This window comes from Ursus americanus, chromosome 5, assembly GCF_024610735.1.
Source record: "Ursus americanus isolate L20-20 chromosome 5, mUrsAme1.1.p, whole genome shotgun sequence".
In the NCBI taxonomy this organism is placed as follows: domain Eukaryota; kingdom Metazoa; phylum Chordata; class Mammalia; order Carnivora; family Ursidae; genus Ursus; species Ursus americanus.
In genome coordinates, this window is record NC_142131.1 from 14,908,843 (window position 1) to 14,934,906 (window position 26,064).

The 26,064-nt window shown below is 37.8% G+C and overlaps 1 protein-coding gene and 1 long non-coding RNA gene across 12 annotated transcripts in view; one reads left to right on the forward strand and one right to left on the reverse strand.

Annotated features, from left to right (window-relative positions):
* The window catches only part of MCTP1 (multiple C2 and transmembrane domain containing 1), a 501,045-nt gene that overhangs the window by 100,172 nt on the left and 374,809 nt on the right, over positions 1 to 26,064 (forward strand). The gene's annotated exons all lie outside the window — the stretch shown is intronic.
* Positions 1 to 26,064, reverse strand: part of LOC123791464 (uncharacterized) — a 94,463-nt gene that overhangs the window by 32,143 nt on the left and 36,256 nt on the right. Inside the window, exon 4 of one of the 2 annotated variants that reach the window (XR_015724390.1) lies at positions 195 to 7,423. The exons of the other annotated variant lie outside the window; for it this stretch is intronic. This is a non-coding gene — a long non-coding RNA (uncharacterized LOC123791464). Of the gene's footprint in view, positions 1 to 194; positions 7,424 to 26,064 lie in introns of those variants that run through there. 2 annotated transcript variants of the gene reach the window in all.

Below are 26,064 nucleotides of genomic sequence, written 5' to 3' on the forward strand. Positions count from 1 at the left end.
AAATTATTAGGTTATACCAAAAAGTGTATTTATAATTGTGTTCCACTTTTTTAAAAAGTGAAAAAGTTAAAAAAAAAAACTTAATTAGTTATTTTAAACATAAACTTTAAGGGATTGGGAATTCATGCTATAAAATAACAATATCTTTTAATATGGTAATCATTTCTAAGAATAAATTTAAGTATATTAAAAGTGGGAAAATGTTGCTATTATTTTTGTATTTTTCAAACAAAGATTCCATAGTACTGCTGGAAAACAAGAAAGGATATCAAGAGTAGAAGAGAAATAATGAACCACGTCTTCTTATGGTGACTAACATAGCATAATAAAAAATTATTTAAAAAAAAAAAGAGAAGTGATAAATTTGCAAAAGTTACTGAAGCAGATTGGGTTCACCTCTAATTCTGTTTCTCAGGAAAAGGTGAATCAGCATGAGCTGCTTACTGGTTTCCCCTCCTGGAATTAACTCTGTAGAAACTATAAAAGGAAACAAGGAAATAGGGTAGGATAACATTTGTGTTTCAGTGCATTTTTTTAAATTCTAGAGGATATCTTTTGGGGTCATTTGAGTCTGATTCTATGAACCCTAGTTAGAACTCTTTATATTACAGATAACTGAGAGCACTGCAGAATAACTATAGACAGGCACACTCTATTCTATCCAATAGACATTCAATTGGTTTTTCTTCTCCCCTGTGGAATAGTTTTCTGCCTATGGCATATTCATTTAAATGGGCCTTACTCCTTTCATCTGTAAATGTGTCTCTCAACAGATTCTTTTTTTTTTTTAACTGAAAACTTTATTAGAGTGGTTTTAGGTTTAAAGCAAAATTGAGGTGAAAGTAGTGAGAGTTCTGTCTCCCTGTCTCACTCTCCCCCTTCCCAGAAACTCTACTGTTAACATCTCTTACCACAATGGCACATTTGTTTTAAACGATGAAGGTACATTGACATACCACCCTAAGTCCATGGTTTTTATTAGGGTTCACTCTTGAGTTGTACATTCTATGGGGTTTGATGATTGTATAATGACATTTACCTACCACTATTGTAGTATCATACATGCCCTAAAAAACCCCAAACCAAACTATATATATATATATATGACATCCAGTTAAATTTAGATTTTAGATAAATAGCAATATCCATTAACATAGTAATCATTTATAAGAATAAATTATTATTGTAAAAGTTGCATGCTTATTATACTAAAACTATTCACTGTTCATCTGAAATCCAAATTTAACTAGACATCCTGTATTTTATCTGATAACCCTAGAATTATGAGTCAGCAAATTAAAGAGTTGGTGACATAATTGTGTTTAGATCATTAAGTATGACTTTGTTGTATGAAACCTTTTATTTTGGAAGAAATTTGTTTATTAGCAAATGTTTTCTTTAATCCTATCCTCTATAGTGGATTTCAGAGTTTAAAACCCAAAGGCATTTACTGTTGCAGTTAATGTGAAGTGAGAATTTGCTAAGGGGCTACTTGTAAACTTGTCCTGAAAATGAATAATGAAAGTATTGAAAAATAAAATGGAAATTAAACATGAGTTAAATGTTTTACACAAGTAGATCTTTTTTTTTTTTTTTTTGATGGAGACCAATAATTCTACCACTTCAGTTTCATATTCTTTTGATGGAGATAAAGGAAAAAAGCTCACTGCATTTTCAAAGCAAATTATGCAGAGCTAAAGAGCTGCATGGTGGGCTGGTTCCTTTTCTGCCTCACTATAAAGTCACGGAAAATAGAATATATGAGTTCATACACAGAATTAATAAATCATAGATACAAAGAATTTCGAAGAGTTACTGATTAGAGAAAATAAAAATTGATTGACTTTATGGTATCTTAATCAAAACTTCTTAACATAAAGTAGAAAAGCTGTAAGAAAAGTGCCTTTTCATAATAAAAGCAGGAGATAATGAATGTGACAGATTTAAATTAAGGGAAAATTAGTGATTCTCTACTATCATTTAATTAAATCCCCCCCTTTTTTTACAGAGAGGGAATGGAGACCCAAAAAGTCATGAATATGCCTCAAGACACACAGCTAATTAGTGCTACAAAACCCAGCCATGTGCTTTTTTTCTTATGTTCATCTCTTTCTCCTACAGAGAAATTCCTGCAATGGAAGCAAACTGAGAATAAAGACCAAATTCTGTTTCATCAAAATTTCATTTCTTCATTAAGAGGAAATACTTACATTTAATTGCCTTAAAGCACAAAAGTACAACTTCTGTGATATGACACATCTCTCCAATAAGAGTGGCAAATCATACAAATTCTAGATATTTAAATGTAGAGACAAGGTTTGTATAGGACTGAATACACAGTATTCAACACCTGTTAAGGAGTACTACTACTCTATGTAATGATAACATTTTATATGTCAGTGTTTTTTTTTTTCCCTTTCATTTGAAACAGTGAAGGGATTTGCTCTGCAAGAATGAACCAAAAGAACATTTAGACTACTTCCATAATAAAGGATGGATTTTTACTGTTAAGTTAATGCCAACTAAGAAACATCAATGCATGGCATACATATTGGGACTCTCGCACGGTTAACATACATTTTCTGTCTAACTCAGAAGGTCATGATGTATCTATCACATTGACAACTGGGGCCATGTTCATTCAATAGTTACTGATTAGCGACTGGGTAACAGGCACTGTGCCAGGCTCTGGCACAAACGTGGGCTTTTCTCATTCTTTCCACTTCACTGTACTAAATCTTTAACTCCTTAAAAATAAACACAAGATTAAGGTATTTTGGGTAAAATAGTAATTAGAGAAGTGTACTGGGGGTAGATTCATATACAGAGACAACAAATTCTGATATATACATTTTTTAAAAACTCAAGTATATTTTAATAGTCAATAAAATTAAATTTCTGAAGGTATGGGGTGGAATAGACTTGTTCAAAGAGTAAGAATGATATTTCTGATATTGCTTTCTGGTTTAGGCCATTTTGAAGATATGACTTAATATTTAACCCTCCTTCCTGCTAATATTATGCCTTTGCTGAGTGGAGCCAGAAAATGGTCCCAGATAATGCTGTCAGGTTTATATATAAATCCTCTGGGAAAAGCACAAAGTTGAGTAATGTTCATATCTGATAGATAAATGGTAATAGTGACAAGGAATCTCACTGTTGCAGGATGAAGTAAGCTATTATTGAAGCTGGGAGAAATGAAAGCTATCTAAAATTTTCCTTGCCACCAAGTGATGTGCGTACAGCTTTCACAGTTTCTGATTGGATCGTGACATTCCATTAATATTTTGGCTGAAATGTCTCATAGCAATGTAACGAGTCTTTTAAAAATAATCCTTTAAAGATAGTTCGATAAAATCCTGCTGACCTAATAGTCTGTAGACTTAGCCACATGTGTGGTAACCTGTTTCCCTCCTAGCCCATAAATGATCTGAAAGAAGAAGTCATATCGCTTTGTTCTCACTTAACCGTCTTTTCCCTCATGGCTTCCCTCTTCTGTAATTTTAGGCCAGCAGTAAGTGTTGAAAAACCCTGTCCAGTAATTGTTTCATTTCTTTTTCCAAAAATAGAATTTTTATTATCTTATAAATGAAGAGGCAGCCTTCTCCAAAAAATGAAATTCTGTTTATCATGGAATATTCAGAGAAGTAGATAGAGATCTACCTGTATCTAAATATAACCTTACATTAAAAATGTCAAGTGTTTACCTTCCTCTAAAATATTCTTTTTTTTTTTAAGATTTTATTTTTATTTATTTGACAGAGATAGAGACAGCCAGTGAGAGAGGGAACACAAGCAGGGGGAGTGGGAGAGGAAGAAGCAGGCTCATAGCAGAAGAGCCTGATGTGGGGCTCGATCCCAGATCGCCAGGATCATGCCCTGAGCCGAAGGCAGACGCTTTAACCGCTGTGCCACCCAGGCGCCCCCCTCTAAAATATTCTTGATGCTTTTCTTAGGCTGCTTCTCTTCTCCCATCACACGTTCTTCCTCGGCACCTCCTTTACACCAGGAATGTCAAACTGCCTGCATATGAAAAGACTCCCAACTCTAAATGCCGGGAGCTCAACTGACCTGCAGGTACACATCCTCAGCTGCCCACCTGACATCTCACCAAGTCTCCCAAATGGACCACAGCGTCTTTCTTACGAAACTAATTCCTAAATTCCTCTATGCTACCCTAGATTATCTATATGTGGGAGGATAGCAGAATAATGACGAGCATAGGCTGTGAAATCAGACTGTCTGTCTTCAAATCTTGACTTTGTCACCTTCTAGTTGGTGACCTTGGCCAAGTTACTCAAACTTTCTGTCCTCACTCTCCTGATCTTTAAAACAGGTGTAATACCTGTCTCTGGGTGTTGAATGAGAATTGAATGAACAATCTTTCAGCAGTCCTAGAACATAGCTTATGTTCTCTAAATGTTAGCTTTTATTACTGTTTCCAGTACATGCATAATCTAGTTAGTTTCTCAAATTACAAAGTACTAAATTTCCTTTCTGTCTTCACAATTTATTTTATCATCTGGATACATCATCACTGCTCCCTAAAAATCTATTTTATCTGTCCTTCCTTTTTCCCGTAACATGATCATTTTAGTTCAGGTACTCATCATTTCTCACCTAGAATAACCTATCTCTCTGCTTCCATTGAATTCTCCTTTACTATTTGTAATTGGTCTAATAATGTCACTTCCTCGATTACAAAACTTCAGTAACTCCCTTATGGTCCACAAGATAGAATAAAAATTTTTAGCAGTGTACACAGGGTTCTTCATAGTCTGGCTTCTTGCGCTTGCTTTTCTCATTTCTTCTCCTGGATTTTCCCCATGCATGCCTTCCATCCATACTTAGCTATTTGCAGTTCCCCAAACATACCATGATGTTCTCATGCCTTCATTTTTTTTCCACATGGATTATCTCTGCCTGCTTGTCTGCTTGGTGTATTTCTCATTTACTAAGACTTAGCTTCAAGGCTACTTCTTCACAGAAGAGCTCTCTGATCTCTCCAGGTAGAATTTGCTGCTTATGTTTCCATTTTATTCCTGGTACTTTCCTTATTTCTTTATGGTGCAACTTCCAGGCAAATGACTCTCAAAGTCTTTACTGTGCACAACTAGAACGTGCAAAAATTCAAAGTCATGGGTCCTACCATAAGAAATTCTGGACCAGTGGATCAGGTTGGAGCCACGCCTCTGTATGTTTATGAGATCCACAGATGTATCTGTGCACATCAGTGTTTTAGACCATTCTTCTGTTTTACTCATTACTTTATCCTTAGAATCTAGCATTAGCATGGTACATAAGGATATATTATGGTACCTAACAAATGCTTGTTGTGAATAAAATATGGCATTCTGTTTCTGTTGGGGTAACATACATAGTGATAGAGCAGCTAACATATCTGGTACATAGTAGGTCATCAGAAAGTGTGTGATGTTTGGTAATGTGAATGATTGAATGAATGAAAAGAGCTCAGAGAAGCTAGGGAAACTTATCGTAGTGCATTGAATCTCTCAAATATTGCAGGTGTGTTATTCTGAACTTTTTAGTTGTTGAGGTTTGAAGTAATGGTTGATCTCTCTGAAGGCATATTTGGAGACATGGTATTGTGGTTTGAAATTTTTTACACTAGATGAGCAGACAGATTCTTTTATAAAATTGACAACCTGTCATAAAAAATCAGGTACTCTGACTTTAATTCTTCTCTAGACATGGTGTCATTCTACTTCGACATGGTTGTAGACTGGGATGGTTGCTTCCAGGTAACATCAAATGCTTTTTCAAAAAATAATCATCTCAAGGACAAATACTCCTCAGAAACTCAAAAATTCTACACTATAAAGAAAAGAAAGATATATTTGCATTTTAATCATTTACTTTTGAGTTTAGCAATTTACCTAAAATTACATGTGCTGTTTAAATTATATGCCTTTTGGAAAATGCTGGGAATAGGTTTGCCATAATTTTTTTTTTTCTGGATCCCTGACAATAGCATCCTTAGAACATACTAGATTTAACATTTATTGCAAAAGCATATCCTATAATATCAAAAGCTGTCATGGCCTTTTTAAATTTCCACTTTCACTCTGTTTTTTTTTCCTTCTCAGCCAGGTTCTAGAATTATTTTGTACACAGAGGATTATAAAATTTTTATACAGAGCTCTATTACACAGAGGTGTGTGGAAAAGTGAAACCCATCAAAAAAATGTCTCATGACTAAAATGTCAAGATGAGATTTGCGATAAATGAACGATATGTAATGACCAAAAATACTAATGGGATGTGTTTACCGCTTTAAGAATGCTTACAAAAAAAGAGCAAGATGTCACAGTTCAGATGGTTTGGGTCTTTATAGAATCAACAGCTAAGCTCAATATATAACATGTTAATTTTGCACACTTGCTGTCAGTTCCACTTAGTTACTTCATCAAGGACTTTTTTAAAATTTGGATCATACATAATTTCTTCTAGGTATTATGAGTATAGAAGATATAGGCTTAGACTAAATACCAATGTTCGGCAAAGTAGAACAGGGTCCGCCTTTTCTCTAAAGGGTCAGGTAGTAAATATTTTATGCTCTGCAGGCCACACAGTCTCTGTCATGACTGCTCAGTTTTGTCACTGGTTCAGGAAAGCAGCCACAAGCAATACATAAAGGAAAGGGCATGGCCATGTTTCAGGACATTTTTATCCTCAAAAACACGCAGCTGGCTGAATTGGCCATGAGCCATGGCTTGCTGATCCCTGCTCTGCATAATCATGTTTTTGATTCCAAAACTGAGAAACTATGATAGGCTGTGGTGGCAGTGGCTTTGTGTGTACATTGTCTACTAATCATAACTAGAAATCTTAAACTTGTCTCCTCTAGCCCCATCTATATCACTGACCATGGTTAAGGTGCTAAAGTTTTCTCTTCCTAGGGTTTCTATATGGGCAGTCTAATTACTTTGCTAGAACAATATGCACTAGAAAATTAACTTTCAATGTCATATTTATATCTAGAGGCAATGCAAGTAAATTCATGAAGTATTCAGTTTATCTGCAGGGCACCCTAGGGCCCAGGGCCTTAATCCTAACTCTTAGCTTTCCAGGGCTTTTTACGGCAGCACCTTCTTCTAGCAAAACAGAAGCTAGTCGATTGGTTAATATTTTCTAATACCTATCAACTACTCTGTAATGTATTTGGATTTCCATAGGCTTTCTTAAGGTAATGTTAACTCCAAAAAAAAGTAGAACTCTCATTTATTTATATATTTATTTGTTTTATTTAGAATTTTCACATAAGTACTTCAAAAAAGTATTAGGGGCACAGAGTACCATCTTAATGATGGCAGCTCTGGCCATCTTATAGAAGTGGTATAAGAGCTTTATGGTTAGCATTTAGTCACTCTTCAGATCAAACTTCCCAGTGAGCTCGGCTGATCTGGGAAGACAGAATGCATGAGAAAATATGAATTAATAAAGGAGCAGCCATGAATGCAAGTATATGGATTATTAAAGTTTCAGGGATATATATTTTATTGCCAAATTAGTGTGCTGAAATATTTGGTTTTGTGGCTTTAGCTGACCAGTGACATGGATATAAAAACCTCAAGATTTTTTTGTCAAACATATACAGTTAATTACAGAAGGAGGCAAAGACATTTACAATAAATGTACAGATTGTGACAAATGCCCAAGTTTCTCAAATTGGAATCTCATTAGGAGTGTCTTTGTTAGTGAGTCATTTAATCTACCTCTATTCTTTATCTCTAGAACCAGTATGAGTGTGGCTGTGAAGAAAGCAGATGAAAATTTTAAGGAAATATTGTAAAATATACAATGCCAGGAAAGTGTGTTTGTGAACAAGTCTGGTTTGAGCTGAGACAGGTGGAGAACAGGAATCTTACTTCTCCACACTACTGTAGAATGCATATGCAGTATAATTAAAACCCACAAAAGAGGTTTCCAAAGTGGTCAGGCATTTGATTCAGAATATCTGTAATTCACTTTGCAATTCAGATCATCACTTAGGAGTTGTGTTTGTTGGCCCTGAAACATCTCATGGACAGCCAAGTGTTGGTCATTAGTTTTCTTTTGCTATGTAATGAATTACCATCAACTTAATTTAAAACAACGCAAATTTATTCTCTCTCAGTTTCCATGGGTCTGGAGTCAGGCTAGCTCTTCTCAGGGCCCTCTGCTCAGAATTGCACTAGACTGTATTAACGCGTCAGCTACACTGTGGTTCTCACCTGGGCTAGGGGTACTTTTCCAGGTCCAGTGAGGTTAAGTTTGTTTCCTCGTGACTATAGGACTGAGGTTCCTGCTTGTTTTGATGGCTGTCACCCAGGGGTTGCTCTCAGCTCCTAAAGACCACTTGAGGGCTTAGTCATGTAGCAGTCTCACAGTATGGCAGCTTATGTCTTCAAAGCCGGTCAGAGAAAACTCCCTCCAGTCTGCTACTACCAGCCTTGTGTAGTGTAACATAAGCAAGGGAGTGACTGTCTCCATCCCCTTGGTCAGATAGTGGAGCCAAAGCCAAAGCAAAGTCAGCCTATTTTATCGAATTCACAGACCTCCCACACTCAAGGGAAAGGCATTATGTGGGGCATGAGCACCAGGGGGCAAGAATTTGGGGGCCATCTTACAATTCTGTCTACTATAGTTAATGTGCAGTTTTGGTCTCTGTCCATGGTTTTGGGGTCTGTGTGGTTTAATGGGCTCTACTCATCTTGTTCGTAGGTTGTGATTTTTTATGCAAGGGAATTAGGTGAATGAGAGTTCAATAATCTTGCCAAAACTCTTCCTTAGAGCATAGGAATGTGCTGAGCCTGGTTTTCCATAAATTATATGCTATTTCCTGCCTTTCCCTCCTTATAACATTGACCTCTGCAAGATGCCTTTAATTTTAGCTCAATATCTCCTCACCTGTGTCTTTATGTTCGAATCATGCAGTCCTTGCTTATCTTTCTAATCATTCTTCAATATACACTGCATATGAGTAGAACTCTAAATAGCTAATATTTTTCTTTAAAGCAAAGGCTTAAAAGGAAAAGTTGATTTTATTAATAATTAATGGTGTGTTTATATTCCTAATGTGATCTATTTTGTTTCCATTCATAATGATTGGGGATATAACTATAAAATTATTCAGCCTTATACTTTCTTTTTACCAAACATAGCTACCCAACATAGTACCTACATTGTGATGACCTCTGTCTTCTCTATAAACCCATGCAACTCATCATATTTGCATTTTAACCAACTTTCCTTTATGTATCGAAAAAGGAAACTTCTCTAAATAGGATATCACCATCAAGTTTCCCTCTAGTAAATGATGGGAAAGACAGAATTTTCACAAAATTTATTCATCATGGTCACACTTTTCATTTAAAAAAAAAACAGTTCTGGTATTTAACATTATTATGAAAGGTACATCCCGGTTAAGTTAATTTTTCTAATATTCTAGGTACTCTAAATTTCATTATCTTTCTTTGTTGTTGCACTTATTTTAAAAATTGCTCTATGTAGGAACTTTGGGCAACATCCTTTGACTTTTAGTTACATGATTGAATCAGTTGTTTGCCATAATTACACAGAGCCCAATCTTTTGGTTTTTAGTTAGGATCCGGTATAATTTCATTTTGAGGAAGTTAATTTTTGTAAGCCAAAAAAGACTTAATTGGTATGTAAATGTGGTGGCAGCTGTCTTATTCTTTGTGTTGGACGCTAGAATTTTAGAGCTGAAATGGGACTTACAGTTTGTCTACTGCTATTGCTCTATTTCACAGATGAAGGAATGAATCCCAAGGGAGTTAATATCTAGTAGAAATGCATTCAGAGTTTGGACGTGGTGCCCCGGCCTCAGGTTTCTGTGGGCATAAACATTTCCTTTTGCTGTTTCAGTGTGCTGTGCTTTCAATTGTATCACCCTAAACCCTGCGAGCTTCTTCCTCTTCTAAAAGACACATCGTGGTTTAAGTTAATTTTTCCAGTATTCTTGGTGCTCTCATTTTCATTAGGTGCTCTAATTTTTTTTTTTTTTTTTGCTTCATAAAAAAAAGCTGGCATAATAGCTTTTAGCAAGAAACAACTAAGTCCTAGGCTTGCTCCTAGCTCACCTTTGAGGGGGGACACAGTGTGTCAAATATCCGTTGGTGGCTGAGTGACACAGTGTGACAAGATGTGCACAAATACATCATCAATAAAGCAAAAACAATAGCCACCACAACCATCAACAACTCAAAGGTTTCTTCTGTTGACATTGTTAGGATACCAATTCTAAGTGAATAAAATGTTCAATGTATTTTATCACAAAGGAATATTTCTTGCATCATTAAAAATTATTTAGTATTTCTTTCAGGCGTGATTTTCAGAGAAAGATAAAAATATAGTCTCTGAATTTTTTTTTAGAAATACAATAAAAATCTTTGATTTTAGAAAGATGAGCATGGATAATTCAAAGGCCTTTAATTACTCATTCTCTTTGGAGAGGAAAAAAAAATGTCCTTAAACACAAAGACTGCTCCTAATGAGGCTTCAGAACCCTGAAGACCATTCTGGCAACTGAGAGCTCCATTTCCTCCTTATGGGAAAGCAATTTGGCTCAGTACCTGCTGATTGCTCCTCAGAGAGAGAACCATGCAGCGGATTTAGGGACACATTTTTCACTGCTTCAGAACTTTATCTACTGACATTACAGAGAGCTTTTTGAACTTCTGTGCAAACTTTGATGTTTGGGAGCATTTTCTCCCATTTCATTCTTTCCCTCCCCCCGCCCCTCCACGCGCAGGTCCCTGAGGGATCTGGTGGCCGGTGGTCAGTACCACAGTGCCTGAGCCTGCTCTGGACAAGAGGGGCGGGGGGGGGGGGGGCAGAGTTCACTGTGCGTTTGGCCTGCTGAGCTGGTTCCTTGAACTGGCCAGGATTCTGTTTGGGTTCCTTGATCTTCTTGTGTGTTTACAGTGATTATTATAATGGCATATTGTTATGTTAACAGTGTGGCTATGTTCTCTTTTCTTTCCCCTCAATGGAAAGGTATCTTTCCCCTGCTATCCTGCTCTGAAGGAATATTTGCCAAAGCAACGAAACAAAGGAATAGAATTGAATTGCAATCATCATTAATGAGGCTGAATAGGTCTAGATTCACTTTCTGGGTCCAAATTTAGCCACTTTGTGAAGTTAGTATTCCCCCCCTCCCCGCCCCGTACAGGGCAACATTCCCTAGGTTCCAAACGGAGAATTATCCTAGATATTATCTGTATATCTTGTGATGAACCTCCAAAAAGAATAGCTGAGAGCTAAGGCCCAGGATATGTGAGAAATCTTGTACCCTTCATATAGAAGGCATTTCTTTGGCTTTTGGCTTTCAGTCTGATATGCCTGAGGCTTGCTGCCCAAGCTCATTTCCCTTGCATGCCTCATTTGAAGATGCAAAAATAGTAGAATAGAATTTGGAATGATCTTGGTGTTTTGATCAGATTTAAATGAGGAATAAATCCAAATCATCTCTCATTTTTGAATTTCCATTGAATCTCACTAGGGTGGTGGAGGGCAAGTGACATCTTTAGGCTTTGTTTCAGTTTTTCTTTTGACGATATTAAATGATTTTAGATTTTAAAAACTGGTGTAAATTGCATTCATATTCCAAAGCTTTTTTTCCCCCATACCGTTTAAAGGAAAGATAAATGACAAAGTATTATCTTTGGCTATAACCTAGAATATTCATAAGTAAAGATCTAAACAAGTGCTGGTATTTGAAATTGCAAGTTGTCCAGGGAGAGAGACTAGGGATGTTGCTAGGGTGTGTGTGTGTGTGTGTGTGTGTGTGTGTGTGTGTGTATGTATGTGTGTGTAAGTGGTTCAGGGGCTGCTCTGGGAGTGCTGGCCTTTCTGGTTGGAGGCACTGAGTCAAAGGATAGAGCAGAGAGGAAATGTCAGCTAAGAAACCACTGCTGGTGAGCGGAAAGAAGGATTTTGCCTGAACATTAAAATAAGTGGCAAATGGTAGGATCTCCGAATCCTACTAGCTAAGTCAGAGGGCAAGGCAGGTAAGTAGGGGAATGGGTTGACCGCATTATGGAAATACAGCATTACAGAGAGTTCAAGGTGGTGCCAGTAATGGGCTATATTTAACTATTAGATCCTTCTCTAGTGGAGCTGTAAAATAATGGTCCTTTCAGATGCTATTACATGATAATAAGCTTAATGCAATAATATTATATTTAAATATATATACATATATATAGTCTTCCTGTGGCATCATTTAGACATATGAAATAATTCAGTCAACTTGAGTGTTTTTTTTTTTTACTTTCTTAGAAGAAATGCTAAATAATTCTAATACTTTTGTGGTAATCAAAAATGATATGTAATCTTATTTCCTAGTAGAATAATATTCAGTTTATTCATAAATTGGGTTTTTTTTTTTAAGATTTTATTTATTTATTTGACAGAGAGAGACAGCCAGCGAGAGAGGGAACACAAGCAGGGGGAGTGGGAGAGGAAGAAGCAGGCTCTTAGTGGAGGAGCCTGATGTGGGGCTCGAACCCAGAACACTGGGATCACGCCCTGAGCCGAAGGCAGATGCTTAACCACTGCGCTACCCAGGCACCCCAGGGTTTTGTTGTTATTGTTAACTTTAAGTCCATGTTTTAATCCAAAAATTGTTGGATAACACTGCTAATGAGAAAACTTCTCAGCTAAAATCAAAGTTTCTACTCTTAGGCTTCACATATGACTCATGAATTCTTAGTTAGGGACCCAAAGTATGAAATTTAATTACCTCCTTTTCCAAAGCTGATTAGAACCAGCAGTGTAGAGGGAGGTCATCCTGCTAGAGGTTGGCTCCTTGACAGCCAAAGGTACAGTCTAATAGCAAGGGAAGAGAGAAAGCAGAAAGCAGAGACATAATTGTTGCATTAGTTATGAAAATAGAGGTGCTTATAACATCCCAGCCATCGGAAGAAGTTTGAATTATCATCCATTAGGTTATATACTGAAAACAAATATTGAGAAGGGATAATCCATTTTAGGACGCTTTCATCAAAAATGGTTAAAATAAAGGGCGCCTGGGTGGCTTAGTTGGTTAAGCGTCTGACTCTTGATCTCAGTTCAGGGCTTGATCTCAGGGCTGCTGGTTCAGGCCCCGTGTTGGCTCCCAGCATGGAGCTTACTTTGAAAAAAAAAATGGTTAAAATATGAAAATACTCCTTTTGTAACCTGAGAAGTTGAGGTCCTGTTTCTAGAACTTTTACTTATGTAGAACAGTTTGTTCTAGAAATTTATAGTAAAATGTGTTTGTAGAGAATTGGGCCAATTTGGGGCCTGTCAAACAGAAAACTTGTTGTTAAAACCTGTGAGCCTGTTGGTGAGGATGGAACCTGTTCAGGTGTCCTGAGCTGCCTCTGGTTTCTCTGTGTGTCCTCCTGACAGGGGTGAGACAGAGTGTCCCAACTGGCAGGCATTCTGAGCAAGAAGGGACTGCCTCTGAAACATGGGAGTCACGGTGGGCAGGGGAAAGGAGATTCTCAGTAACCCACGGATTTGTTGCTTTTTGGCATTGGCCCTTGTCGTTCCTTTTAGAATTTTAATTTTCTTGTCATTAGGAAATAGACTACCTTTCATTTGCACAGTGATGTTTGTAGTTTATATTTCTCTTCCACATCTTTCATCGCGCTTTAAGCACTAGATTTTTCTTCACGAGCTTGGGTCACTCCATGGCTTGAAGCAGCATAGTTACTATCGTTTACCTTACCATTGCTCTTCTTGCTTTTTTAATTGTTTTTTTCCTGTTGGTGGATTATCAGGTTTTCATGCTATACACATGGGGCCCAAGGTCAGCGGTCCAGAGCAATCCTGGACCAGGACCCAAAGACCAGGACCCTTTTCATTCCCATTGGTTCGATGCAACTAGATGCTGAATTTTGACTGGAAATGGTCATTTGGAAAAATAAAATAAGATAAAAACAGAGAGGGAGGCAAACCATAAGAGACTCTTAACTATAAGAAACAAACTGAGGGTTGCTGGAGGGGAGGTGGGTGGGGGGATGGGGTAACTGGGTGATGGGCATTCAGGAGGGCACCTGATGTAATGAGCACTGGGTGTTATGAGCAACTGATGAGTCGCTAAACTCTATCCTGCACCTAGTAATACACTATATGTTAACTCACTTGAATTTAAATAATGTATAAAAAAAATGGAAACGGTCCTTTGTTAAGTTTTTTCCTTAAGTGGAAGTTAAATTTGTAACTTTTAGTGACTGTGTCCTTGGTCCACAGTCCCTGCTTGTATTTATTTTGTTTCTTTACCCATAGTGACTGTAATAATGGAAAAAACAATGATAATTTTCAGTTTTCCAGGAACTGAAGGCTTTAATTATATATGTCTGCAAGGAAATGTGACATAGGGTCTAATGTGGAATGAAATTTCCAAGCATGCTGAGGAGTTGTGCCTTGTATAGAAATCTCATGTTTGATTCCTAATTATAAGCACAAATTCTATTTTAAAAAGTTATTATTTTTCCTGTTAGCTTTATTCCTTGGCAGGGAGTTCAAATTAGTACTAACAATAGGGACACATGATAAGCCACGATTCTTGTTAACTGGAGACTTGGCAATTAGGAGAATCACGTGGTGCCTTTCTGGAGACAATGACCAAGCTAAAGTCTGTGTTATTAAAATCCCTAATAACCAGAGTTAACTCTGTACACAGCCTTCACGAGACCTGCCTTAGAGCTTTTAGACAGTTACCTAATACAAAAAAAAAAAAAAAAAAAAAGAAGATGAAGATAATTCTAATGACAACTCATTCTGAGTATATTTAAAAGAAATGAAGTTTGGGACACCTGGGTGGCTCAATCGGTTAAGCATCTGCCTTTGGCTCAAGTCATGATTCCGGGGTCCTGGGATCGAGCCCCACATCTGGGGATCAAACCCCTGCTCAGTGGGGAGCCTGCCTTTCCCCTGCTGCTCCCCCTGCTTGTGCATGTGCTCTCTCTCTCTGACACATAAATAAATCATTAAAATAAAATAAAATAAAATAAAATAAAAAAGTGAAATAAAATAAATGAAGTTTTAGTTCCTTTAGTTCACAGTAGCTCTTGTATAAAAACATTTTTTGAAGTGTGCAATAGACCACTGTGGTTATCTATTAGTGTTCTAATGGAGACTAGCAATATACATGATGTCTTACTGTGTTTACTCAGGTAGTTTTTCTTAGTCTTCTGATAATTTTTTTAAAGAAAAACCTTTTAGCTGGCATCTTACTGCCTCACATAAGTGTGTCTGATCTGGTCTAATCAAAATATTGATTTAAATGAATGTAAAAGTTAAATTCTAATATGAAAACCAGCACTGGTACCTGCCCCCCAAGGTCCCCCCCCCCAAAAAAAGAATAAAGGATGGAAAGAGGGGAGGGGAGGGGGAATCAAGAGGACAGTGAGGAGGAGCAGAAGCAGTGATTTGCCAGATCCTGGGAGGTGAAGAAACTCTCTTGACAATTTGGTATCAGATGGTAAAAAGGAGCAAAACACAAGCCAAATGTATGGGCCTTTGCTCTTTAAAAAAAAAGCCAAATCTCAGTCCTTGCACACTACTGGCTTTGATCTAAATTGAACCATGGGGGCGCCTGGGTGGCACAGCAGTTAAGCGTCTGCCTTTGGCTCAGGGCGTGATCCTGGCGTTATGGGATCGAGCCTGACATCAGGCTCCTCCGCTATGAGCCTGCTTCTTCCTCTCCCACTCCCCCTGCTTGTGTTCCCTCTCTCACTGGCTGTCTCTATCTCTGTTGAATAAATAAATAAAATCTTTAAAATAAATAAATAAATAAATAAATTGAACCATGATTTAAGGGTCCCCCAACCACTTGAATAAGTGCTAGACTTGGGGGGGGGTGTTATCAAGTAAAACAGGTATCCTTGATTTAATCCATAAAGTAATGTAGGCAATTAGAGTGTTTCAATAATATTGGGGGGGGGGGAAGACTTGATCTCTTGACTAACCAGCATATGTCCATTCTAGTCTTCTCACACTTTTTATTTGCTGGGTCAGATCCTTTCAAATGTCCATCATGAAAGCAAAGGTTAACTTTCCAATAATAGGTTCCAAACTTGTAGGAATCAAACTAATGAGATTTTATTAAAATGTCAAAATGCCCACTTTTAGTTAGCAGGCCTGACTAAGTTTCTGTGAAAGAAAAGTTTCAACTTGGTACAATCCCATCTTTAAGGTTTTTAGGAAAGAGAAATAACACAGGTAAATCACTCTGCCTCAGTATGAAGGTCAGTGAGTGACTTTCTTAATGAGGTTAGATAACCCCGGTCTCTCGGCTTTGTCTTGGGCTTCCTCTGTGGGAAAACACCTCCATTCTGAAATTGCCAGTCATGGGAGGTATCTGTAGTGTTTTCTAGCACATTTTCATTAAATTGTTCTTAAAGTAAAATCATAGTCCAAAGGTATATTGTGGCAACTGTTTTTCAGATGTCCCCCCTCCAAAAAAAAGTTTTTACTTTGTGAAGATTTCAAGTCCTCAATATACTAGTTTGTTTTAAAAGTTTGTACATAGAATAATTTCCTGTTTAATGAAAGATTCCTTTTGTCCTCTCAAGGTTTCGTTTGGAGTATAGAGGAATAATAAATGAACCAATTGTGTTCACATATTTTTTCCTGTTACTTATTGGCCTGGAATACCTTCCATGTCACATGGCCAGTGCCAGACTGCAGACAAGGACATGAATATAACTAGCGCTTTTGAAAACAGGACTGGAATCAATGGAACAGCTTACCCAAAACACAGTTTTTGCAAATATCAATTTTTTTAAGGAATGTCTGATTACTCTCCCGAAGGCAGAAACCTCTCTAAACTTTGTAGACATGAGACAGTCTCCTGCCATCTCAAATCATCGGTGCATGTGGGAGTGGGAGCGGGAGGGCTGGAAGATAGCAGAAGGCCAGCCTGAAGTAGAAGGTTAGCTCTCGATGAGGGGACTGAGTTGAAGAGGAGCCTGGGCTAGATGACCTTAAAAGTACCTTTAAACATCAAATTTTGTCATTTTAAATATGTGCCCATTCTTCTCCAGATTATGTGTTTTTAAGCCAACTCTTCAGATGTGAAAGTTGATTAATAGTCCCTTATACGTTAATTGTTTAACCATTTTTTTTACTTTCAGGTATGCAACATAATGATTTATTAAATCCTACTATGTATCAGGTTAGGTGTTAGTAATACAAATTTAATGATACTTTCACTTTTGAGGAGATCACAGTTAGTGGGGAGTGGGGCTGATAAGCACTGAACGTTGCCCAGATGGAGACAGATTCTGTGGATCTGAAGCTATTTAGTTTTTGGCCTGTGCTCCTGGATAAGGAGCTGCAAATAGGAATGTTTTGTCTAGAAACTGATCTGTGAGTAGCAAGAATTCCTCTTATCTAGTATCAGGCTCAAAATATCTTTAACTTTTTTATATTTTAATAAGGTTCATTTTGAGAGTCCTTTTAAAATTCCTTTGACTTAAATTAGTTTGGGGGAAAAAAGAGAAAAATGAAAAAAGAAGCTCTCCTGTCCCCAGGAGAGGAGACGCAGGTACTGTAGCAGGCAAATCCTGCTCTCACCTGCGCTCGCTGTCATTGGACACGCTGCAAATTCTGGATCTTTTTATTTCCTTAAGAAATTTGCATTTGCCGGAAAGAACACCATGCAAATATCTCTAAATCTCTAACCATGCTTCTTCATGTTGGGTATATTCTCAAAAGGTTCCTAGGTTACTAAGACATTAAGCATAATATAGTCTAGTTCTGTTTTCTTTGTCTTGAGCAGCACATGTTTCTGACTATTAGCACACACACATTCATTCTTCTATTCTCTGCATTTATATTTTGGGCTTTGACATGAAGAGCTACCTTTTTTGGTGAATGTATTAAATCACAGTTATGCTTCTTAATTGATACGAAATTATATGAGTATTGACAGAAAGAATTCTAAAGGTTTTGAACAAGTACTAAATTTTTTAAACTGTAAGTTTAGGGATGCCTAGGTGGCTCAGTTGGTTAAGTGTCTGCCTTCAGCTCAGATCACTATCCCAGGGTCCTGGGATGGAGTCCTGCATCAGGCTCCTTGCTCAGCGGGGAACCTGCTTCTCCCTCTCCCTCTGCTTGCATCTCCCCCTGCTTGTACTCTTTATCGCTCTCTAACAAATAAACAAACAAAATCTTTAAAAAAATAAAACTGTAATTTTAAGATCACACTGTAAATAGTTCATATGTATACACACACACACACACACACACACACACACACACACAGAAGAGAAGATATAAATGAAAACTCTGACAAATTCAACACTCCAGAAGAGGATCTAGTTGAAAATAACTGACAGTGGGATTATCATTACATTACAAGATACTATACAAAATATACTCCACTATTTTGTATATATAGTATAATGTACTCTACACTACTTTGTCCAGATACCTTACAGATACTAGTCAAAAATTGTCATCCAGATAATAGGCAATTTCTGAATTTCACACTCTAGAGGCAGTGCCAGGTCAAAAATCAAGTGAGAAAATGAGAAGATAATTATACGTTGTGATGAGGACTCACAAGAGTGATATGATAGGGAATGGCCGGTGGGGTGAGGGTAGCGTGAGGACAGTGGCTTGCATGGATTGTCAGAGAAGGCCTCTATGAAGAGGTGATGCTTATTTTGTGCACTGAGAGGTGAGAAGGCTGACTGTTCCCTTTGTTAGCAGACCTTTCCCTAAACTTTTCAGAGGCCCTGCCAGACTAATGTACACGTTCTGTTTAAATGGTTTGTTTGTATAATGAGGCATTTTAGAAAGGAAATTTGAACTGAAAAACCGATGACTCTTTCTTTGTATATGTAACTAATCCAGTGATCTGTCATAAGATTCCTGCTCTTCTAGAAAGATACCGGTGAGTCTAGTGAGAAGAGCGTAGATGGGGACTGAGGAACCATGTTCTTGTTCAGTTCTGCTTCTACCATCCTTGTATCATAGAAACTCCCTGGACCTTATCTAAAAAGTAACACAGCTGGCTTCAATGCTTTCTACATTCTTATGCAGGCCCCAAAACATCACCACTATTGTGAGGGTCTAACAGAAAAGTCTGTGCCCGCATCACTCAGTCATGATGAACTCACTAGCAGACACAGCACAGATCTTCTCCTGGGAGAATGAGGACAGGATACTAATTGAAATTATTGTGAAAGATGTCTAAAAATGGGGAAAACACTTCTCATTAAAAAATAAATTCGAAGCAATTTGAAAATATTTAAACTTGCATGAGTATTATCTAGAACTGGAGTTTTAATATTTTCAGTAGGACTTTCATTACCATATTCCCTATAATTCAATATTCATATATTAGTTCAATGAACATTTTATAAGACTATGTTGCATACAAATCATCACGTTCAGTTTTCTTGTGGGGGGACCAACATGTTACCAACTTTAGGGGAATAGTCTTTCGTGGTTGGTTGACCACACATACAACCAAACAAAATTATTTATTGTTTCTGTTTTGCCCCATAAACATTTGAAGCAGCTTACAATAACGTGTATATCAGTAGAACAAACAGCCTGGATGAAGTAAAACATAGATGGAGTGGAAAGCAGTGTTTGATGAAGGTTCAGCAAGCAACAAAATCCCACAGAGCTGCCAAGGTTGAGGTGAAATTTCAACTCTGGTCCTAGTAGTGACCAAAGCTAAAAGAGAATCTCCACATCCGTGAAAAGAAAAGTGTGTTGACTCTTCAGGAGAGGCAAAGCCTTCCCTAGAATACACATCTTAAAGTAATCGCATCTTTTGAATTGGGGGATACTGTTTGGTGATGACATTCATTGAGCACTTAATATGTGCTAAGCATCCTAAGTGTTTTACAAACATTTTCTCATATAAGCTTCACAATGACTCTGTGAGCTAAAGACTGCCATGGTATTGATGATAAAACCAAGGCTTTGAGAATCCAATAAACCTTACATGCTGCATAGTTCCTAACAGTTGAGGCAGGGCCTGTCTTTGTCATCATGACATTTTACCTCCCCTGTGCAGTGCTCCCTGCCTTCTCTAGCTGGGAGCCAGGTCATAACCAGCAAGTCAGCGACAAATACAGCACCCAACATCATAAAGCTGTTGCTTACAACATCTCCGAAGGTAAGCGGGGGGCATCGTGCTTTAAGGAATTCAGGAAGAATTTCTGCTGCAAAGTGAGAATGAGTGTCAAACACATGGCTTAGAAAGTTTTTGTTCACTGAGGTTTAAAATCTAGGCTATTTCGAGGAATAGATGGAATGGACTTCACGAGCAGTCTTTGAAAAATGTAATCTCTCCCCATATGGGCTTGATGAAATTGATCTGGAGACAGGTCCAGGCATGAGTCTGGAGTTAGTCTTTGGTGATTCAAGGGCAGATCAATGTGAGGCAGGAAGAGTAGGGGTGACTGCTCTGGCTTAAGGGTTCCAGGCCTTTATGAATTCTCTTGCCCTGCCTCTTCCTAACATTCAGGTTCTAGTACTCAATATCTCAGTTTCTTTATCCATAATATAGGGATAAGAATAGTATTTACTTTATAAGATTATTATAAACATTTACAAAACTAATGTACGTAAAAACCAAGAGCTGGGTACATTGTAAGTTCTCTGTGAGCTAATACTGCTTCTGTTCTTCACTTCTCCGTAAGTTCCTTCTTCCTAGACTTTCTTCCTTCCCCACTTGTCCCATTCTTGATCATCTTTCTCCCTAACTTCCTTCCTCCCCACCCTTTCCCTCTTGTCAACTTCCCATTTTCCATCTTTCTTCTCCTCTCCTCCTTCATCCCAATTCATTCTCCCATCTTCAACGGAGCAAATAGCTGATACCTTGTCACGAGCCTGAGGTGTCTCAGCTGGGCTCTTCCTGAGTGGACAGAGCCATCCACCCGGGAAAGCAGCCCAGTGGGTAACAAGAACCATCTGGGAAGACAAAGAACCTACAGGACTGTGGGAGCACAGAGAAGTGGGTGAGCAGTTATCTCTTTGGGGCATTCATCTAGGAGGTGACATTTCTCTGGGTCATCAGGAAGGAAAGAATGGATGAGATTGAAAAGAGAGGGAAGGGATGTCAAGGCATAGAAATCATGCTTATCAATACCATACATGTGAAAGAATCAAGTGTTTTAGGACAATAAAGTTCAGGAACAGATTTTTGAAACCCACTCCAGTGACCCTGAAGCCCATTCTAATTGCAAACTTCCAAGTGGATGCTAAAGCCTGACACGTAATATGTTTATTTTCCCCAAATAGAAAATGTTTAATAAACTGGTTTGACACAGTAACCAGACTATAATTTTTTCTTGGTTTATTGAGCCAGAATACTATAATGTTCACTGAGCCCAATGATATTTCATTTGGCTTGAGACCTTGTTCATTTCACAGGATTTTTTTGAACTCAAATTATAAACATTAAGTCATACTTGTCATTAATATTCTCAGTTACCATCTTAATACATATTTTTCTTTCTTTCTTTGTGATCTTTTGGTATTTATAACTCCTGACTGAAAAGTTGAGAATATATATTATTATTGACTATATTTTTTCATAGTAATAGAAACTGTTCATATTTTTTCTGCAAACATAATATTTTCTTCATTTTATTTGTCCACACTGGTATTGGAACTATGCTTGATCTAATGAAATATTGATTTTCACGTCCCTCAGTGTCTGAGTGTAACTTGGGGGAGAAAAAAGGAGATTGCCTTTGCCATCAGGCAAAAGTGAATTAAGTTCCCAGAAAAACAATGTAACGTAGAGGTTATAACAAATGACAATTGCTGTCTTGGAGAATGCTTGCTATTTAGTCAAAGACAGTAGCAGCAGTGGTATTTTGAAAACTGAGAAGAAAGGTTATTTTAATTAATTATATTCTGTAGTAAATTGTTACAGAGATAGTTTCCAATTAATCACACCTCCCTTTATCAATACCTCACTCTGACTTTGAGTGTAACGATGTGATTTGCTTTGAGGACTATGATAGTGTTGCTAGCAGAGCCGTGAAAAGCACTTGGAGTTGTCTTTTTCTTGCTGCTATTGGAATCCATCTGCTGTGTGAATAAGCCCTGGCTAGTCTGCTGGAGACCTGTGGCCCAGCTAACAGCCCGCACCAATGTATGTGAGTGAGACCATCTTGGACTATCTAGTCCCCGCGGAAATGCTGTGTATTTGTAGTGACTTGGATGAGTCCCACTAAGGAACTCCCTCGCTGAACCCGGTCCAGAGTTCTCAGCTAGTAAGGTAATTGTTGTTTTAAATTACAGCGTTGGAGAGGCTTGTTTCACAACCGTATTTAAATACTGCATGCCACTCTTCTACGTAATCTCACTTACACCACGAGAGTATAGATAGATATCAGAGTTGAAACTAGATTAAGTCTTTAAGTGCTTTTAGTGGAATAATTTATAATAACTCAAGATATGAAAAACATAGTTTCAAAAAGCATATACTAAAATAAGTAAAACACTTGACATTGGAAACATTAATTATCTAAAATATTTGCTTATTATTTATAATCTCACCTATTGACAAAACAGATTTGAAGCATTTTGCAATACGGAAACATGCAGACACAGGTAATGAAAAACATGAGTAGAACGAAAATGAATTAGGTAGAAAGAGAAACAGATGAAAAATAAATACCAAGAATGTACTAATTATTATTATCAGGAGCTCAACTTCAGTCTGACCTCGTGGGTAGCCTAGAAAATGTAAAACATTTTCAGTTTATACGGTTCTTATTCAAGTAGGAAGCACACAAATTCATCTGAAGAACAAATCTTTTTTTTCCCCGTAGGAGAAATTTCGTACTTGACCTTAGATGGAGACAGTGAATTTTTTTTGACTACTGTTTTGCAGAAGTTACAAAAACATTATTCTAATGGACATTTCTTATACTGTCTCTTGTAAGAAGCTTAGTATATGTGATCAAATCTTGTATCAGATCATGACTTCTCTGGGGTAATTAAGTGTGATGATTTTCATGTAAGTCAGACCTTGATCAGAATCCAGAAATATTCATGCCACTTCTCCCAGCAGCTCATCTGATTTCTGGCAGGCATTCACCACTTAAGGAGCGTGTGCAGAATGAATGAATATATTAATGAGCACCTGGTTGGGCTGGGCTCAACAGGGAGCACTGGAGGGACTATGGTGAGCAGAGCACCCCTGCCTGTGCCCTTCTGTTACTTAGGTAACTGTGGAGGCAGGTGTGAATCCTAAGTCACCCAGTACATAACCACCCACTATGATCAGTGTCTAAAGCCAAAACACAAGGGACCTAACCTACCTGGTAGTGATGGAAGGCTCCATCGTGGAAGCAGTGGTAGAGCTGAGATCTGCTTGGTCAGGCGGTCCCACCAGATGAAGGAAGGAATGATGGGGGAGAACACACCTGGCAGAAGAGAGAGCTTTTTGCAAAGGTGCTGAGACAGTAGGAGCACAGAGAAGTAAGCAAGGAAGGCAATGTGCCTGGTGAGCAGAGAGTGGGAGTGCGGTCTGAGATGAGGCCCGAGTCCACAGTCATCAGGCTTTCCTCACACTTATTTCCTGGACACAGAAATTCCATCAAAACACCATTTTGGGTTTTTTTTGTGTGTGTGTCTTTTGAGTTTTCTCCGTTAAGAGCATAACACTATTTGTATTGGTGGAAAATTGTGTACAAAAGGTAGCCCCATGAAGTACCTTGTAAAGAAGTGTCACTTTGCTAATTTTTCATGGCTTTGCTTCTTGTTGTACTTAATGTGCTACCCAGCTCAGAGTACTTAATTAAAAAATTCAATTAAATCAGCAAGAGATGGCAAAACACATAGATATAAAAGAACAAACACATTGTCAGATGTGATCGTCCAAATGCCTCTAAGGAGCAAGAGTTATGTGTCCTGCCCAAAATGTTTTATGCAGTCTCTACTGACATTAATAGCATGATAGGATGTTCCTGGGGTTCTCTTTCTTCCATTCTGCTGATGGTGCAGTGAGAGATGTTGTTGTTGTTAATTCTCTATGGATTTGTCACAAATCTTCATCCTTTCAGGTAGAATTTCACTTGGAGAAAAAAAACTAAAAGTCATTTAGAACAGGGTTTAATAAAGGAAATAGATGATTGCACTGACAAAGTATAATTATATTGAAAAATAAAATATAACTTTAAGGTAACAAGACTAATTTCTTAATGTGGCTCATAAACCACAGCTTAAGAAATTCTAAATGTTTTTTGAGTAATGGCATAACTGGAATTAGGATAGAGCCCTGTAGGATATTTCAAGAGACTGTATGCTTTATGTAAAATTATGAATTCTGGAGTGCATGTTCAGAAAGTTAATTTATTTTATTTAATGAAACTCATATATATTCATTCATTCACTCATTCAACCATTCTTTTTTTTTTTAAGATTTATTTGAGAGAGAGAAAGAGAGCACATGCACGTGCATGAGTCGGGGGGGGGGGCTGAGGGAAAGAAAGAGAGATCATCTCAAGCAGACTCCCCACTGAGCACAGAGCCTGACATGGGGCTCGATCTCACAACCCTGAGACCATGACCTGAGCCAAAACCCAGAGTTGGACACATTCAACCGACTAAGCCACCCAGGTGCCCCAACCATTTTTTATTGAATGTATGCTATGAGACCAGTTTTATTCTAAGTGCTTGGGATACATCAGTAAATAAAAAAGGCAGAAATCCTTGCCCTAGAGGAATTTACATTTTAGGGTAGTATAGATAGATAATCAAATGTAAAAGAAGTTAAGTAAATTGTGTAGTATGTTAGAAGTGATAATTACTATGATAAAAAACCAAAAGTAGAGCAGAGTAAGGGGACTGGGAATGTACCTAGACCAATGAACCTACCATTATAAAATTATAAATGAGACCTAAATCCCTTTACAAGATTACTTTTTAAATTTATCTTTAGCATTAAAAAGCCTGACCCTGCTTGAGGTCCTTGCCTTAAATTCCATTTCATGATCACAACGTTGGCCACTAATTAGTCATATTCTGGGGTTATATTAGCAACTCCCAAAGTTCTAGGATCCAGTGAGTAAGGAAAAAACCCTCAACATCAAAACTGAGCCACATGAATAGAAATAGATCTATTGAATCAAACCCATTCCCTAAATCACGTTTTCTGGAGCTCAGACTGCTTTATTAATAACCCTGTCTCTCACATGCTGGGCCTTGGCCTTTCTCTCTTCTCCTGATTGCAGTGTCTTAGATCTGAGAGTTAAACAGAAGTGGTATGAGAAGGGCAGGGTTTCCTTCCTTATTTTTAGAGGCGACTCTGACAACATCAAGATTTGGAAAAGCAATTCTATTTGTTCCTCTGTTATCCCCAGAGAGCATGAGAGCATTTCATCAGGGGAAAAGGAAATAATTGACACCAATTTTGACCACCAGTAGTTTGCCAGAGTTGATTGAATATAGAGTGAACATTGGAATTAATTAGAGTTAAAACAGTAACAACGAGAACAAGAAACAAACCCAGAATTTTCCTCAAATTTAAAGATAAAATAATAATACTTTTTATAAATACTTTTTATAAATCTTTTAAAAAAGATTTATATATTTATTTGAGAGAGACCATGAGCATGAGTGGGGGAAGGGTCAGAGAGAGAGGGAGAATCTCAAGCAGACTCCACACTGAGTGCAGAGCTTGATCCCGGGGCCCTGAGATCATGACCCGAGCTGAAATCAAGAGCTGATGCTTAACTGACTGAGCCATTCAGGCACCCTAATAATTTATTAAATGAATAATTTATACCCTTAAATTCTATTTCCTGGTATCTAGCCAAAAAGTCTCTTCCTGGTGGAAACGGAGCAGCTAGTCTTTGCTAATGGCCCATCCCAGATCTGTTACCTCAAAGTGTCTGGGGGGAAACACACTTTTCCCCACAAAAAGATCGGCGATTCCAGTATGCTTTGTGCCTTTTATTTTGTACATTAGATAGCTGTGCCTGATAGAAGTTGAGTGAAGACAAATGTGATGAGCCATCTAGGAGAACACACTGCAGCTAGTGAGTTTATTGAGTTACAGGGATC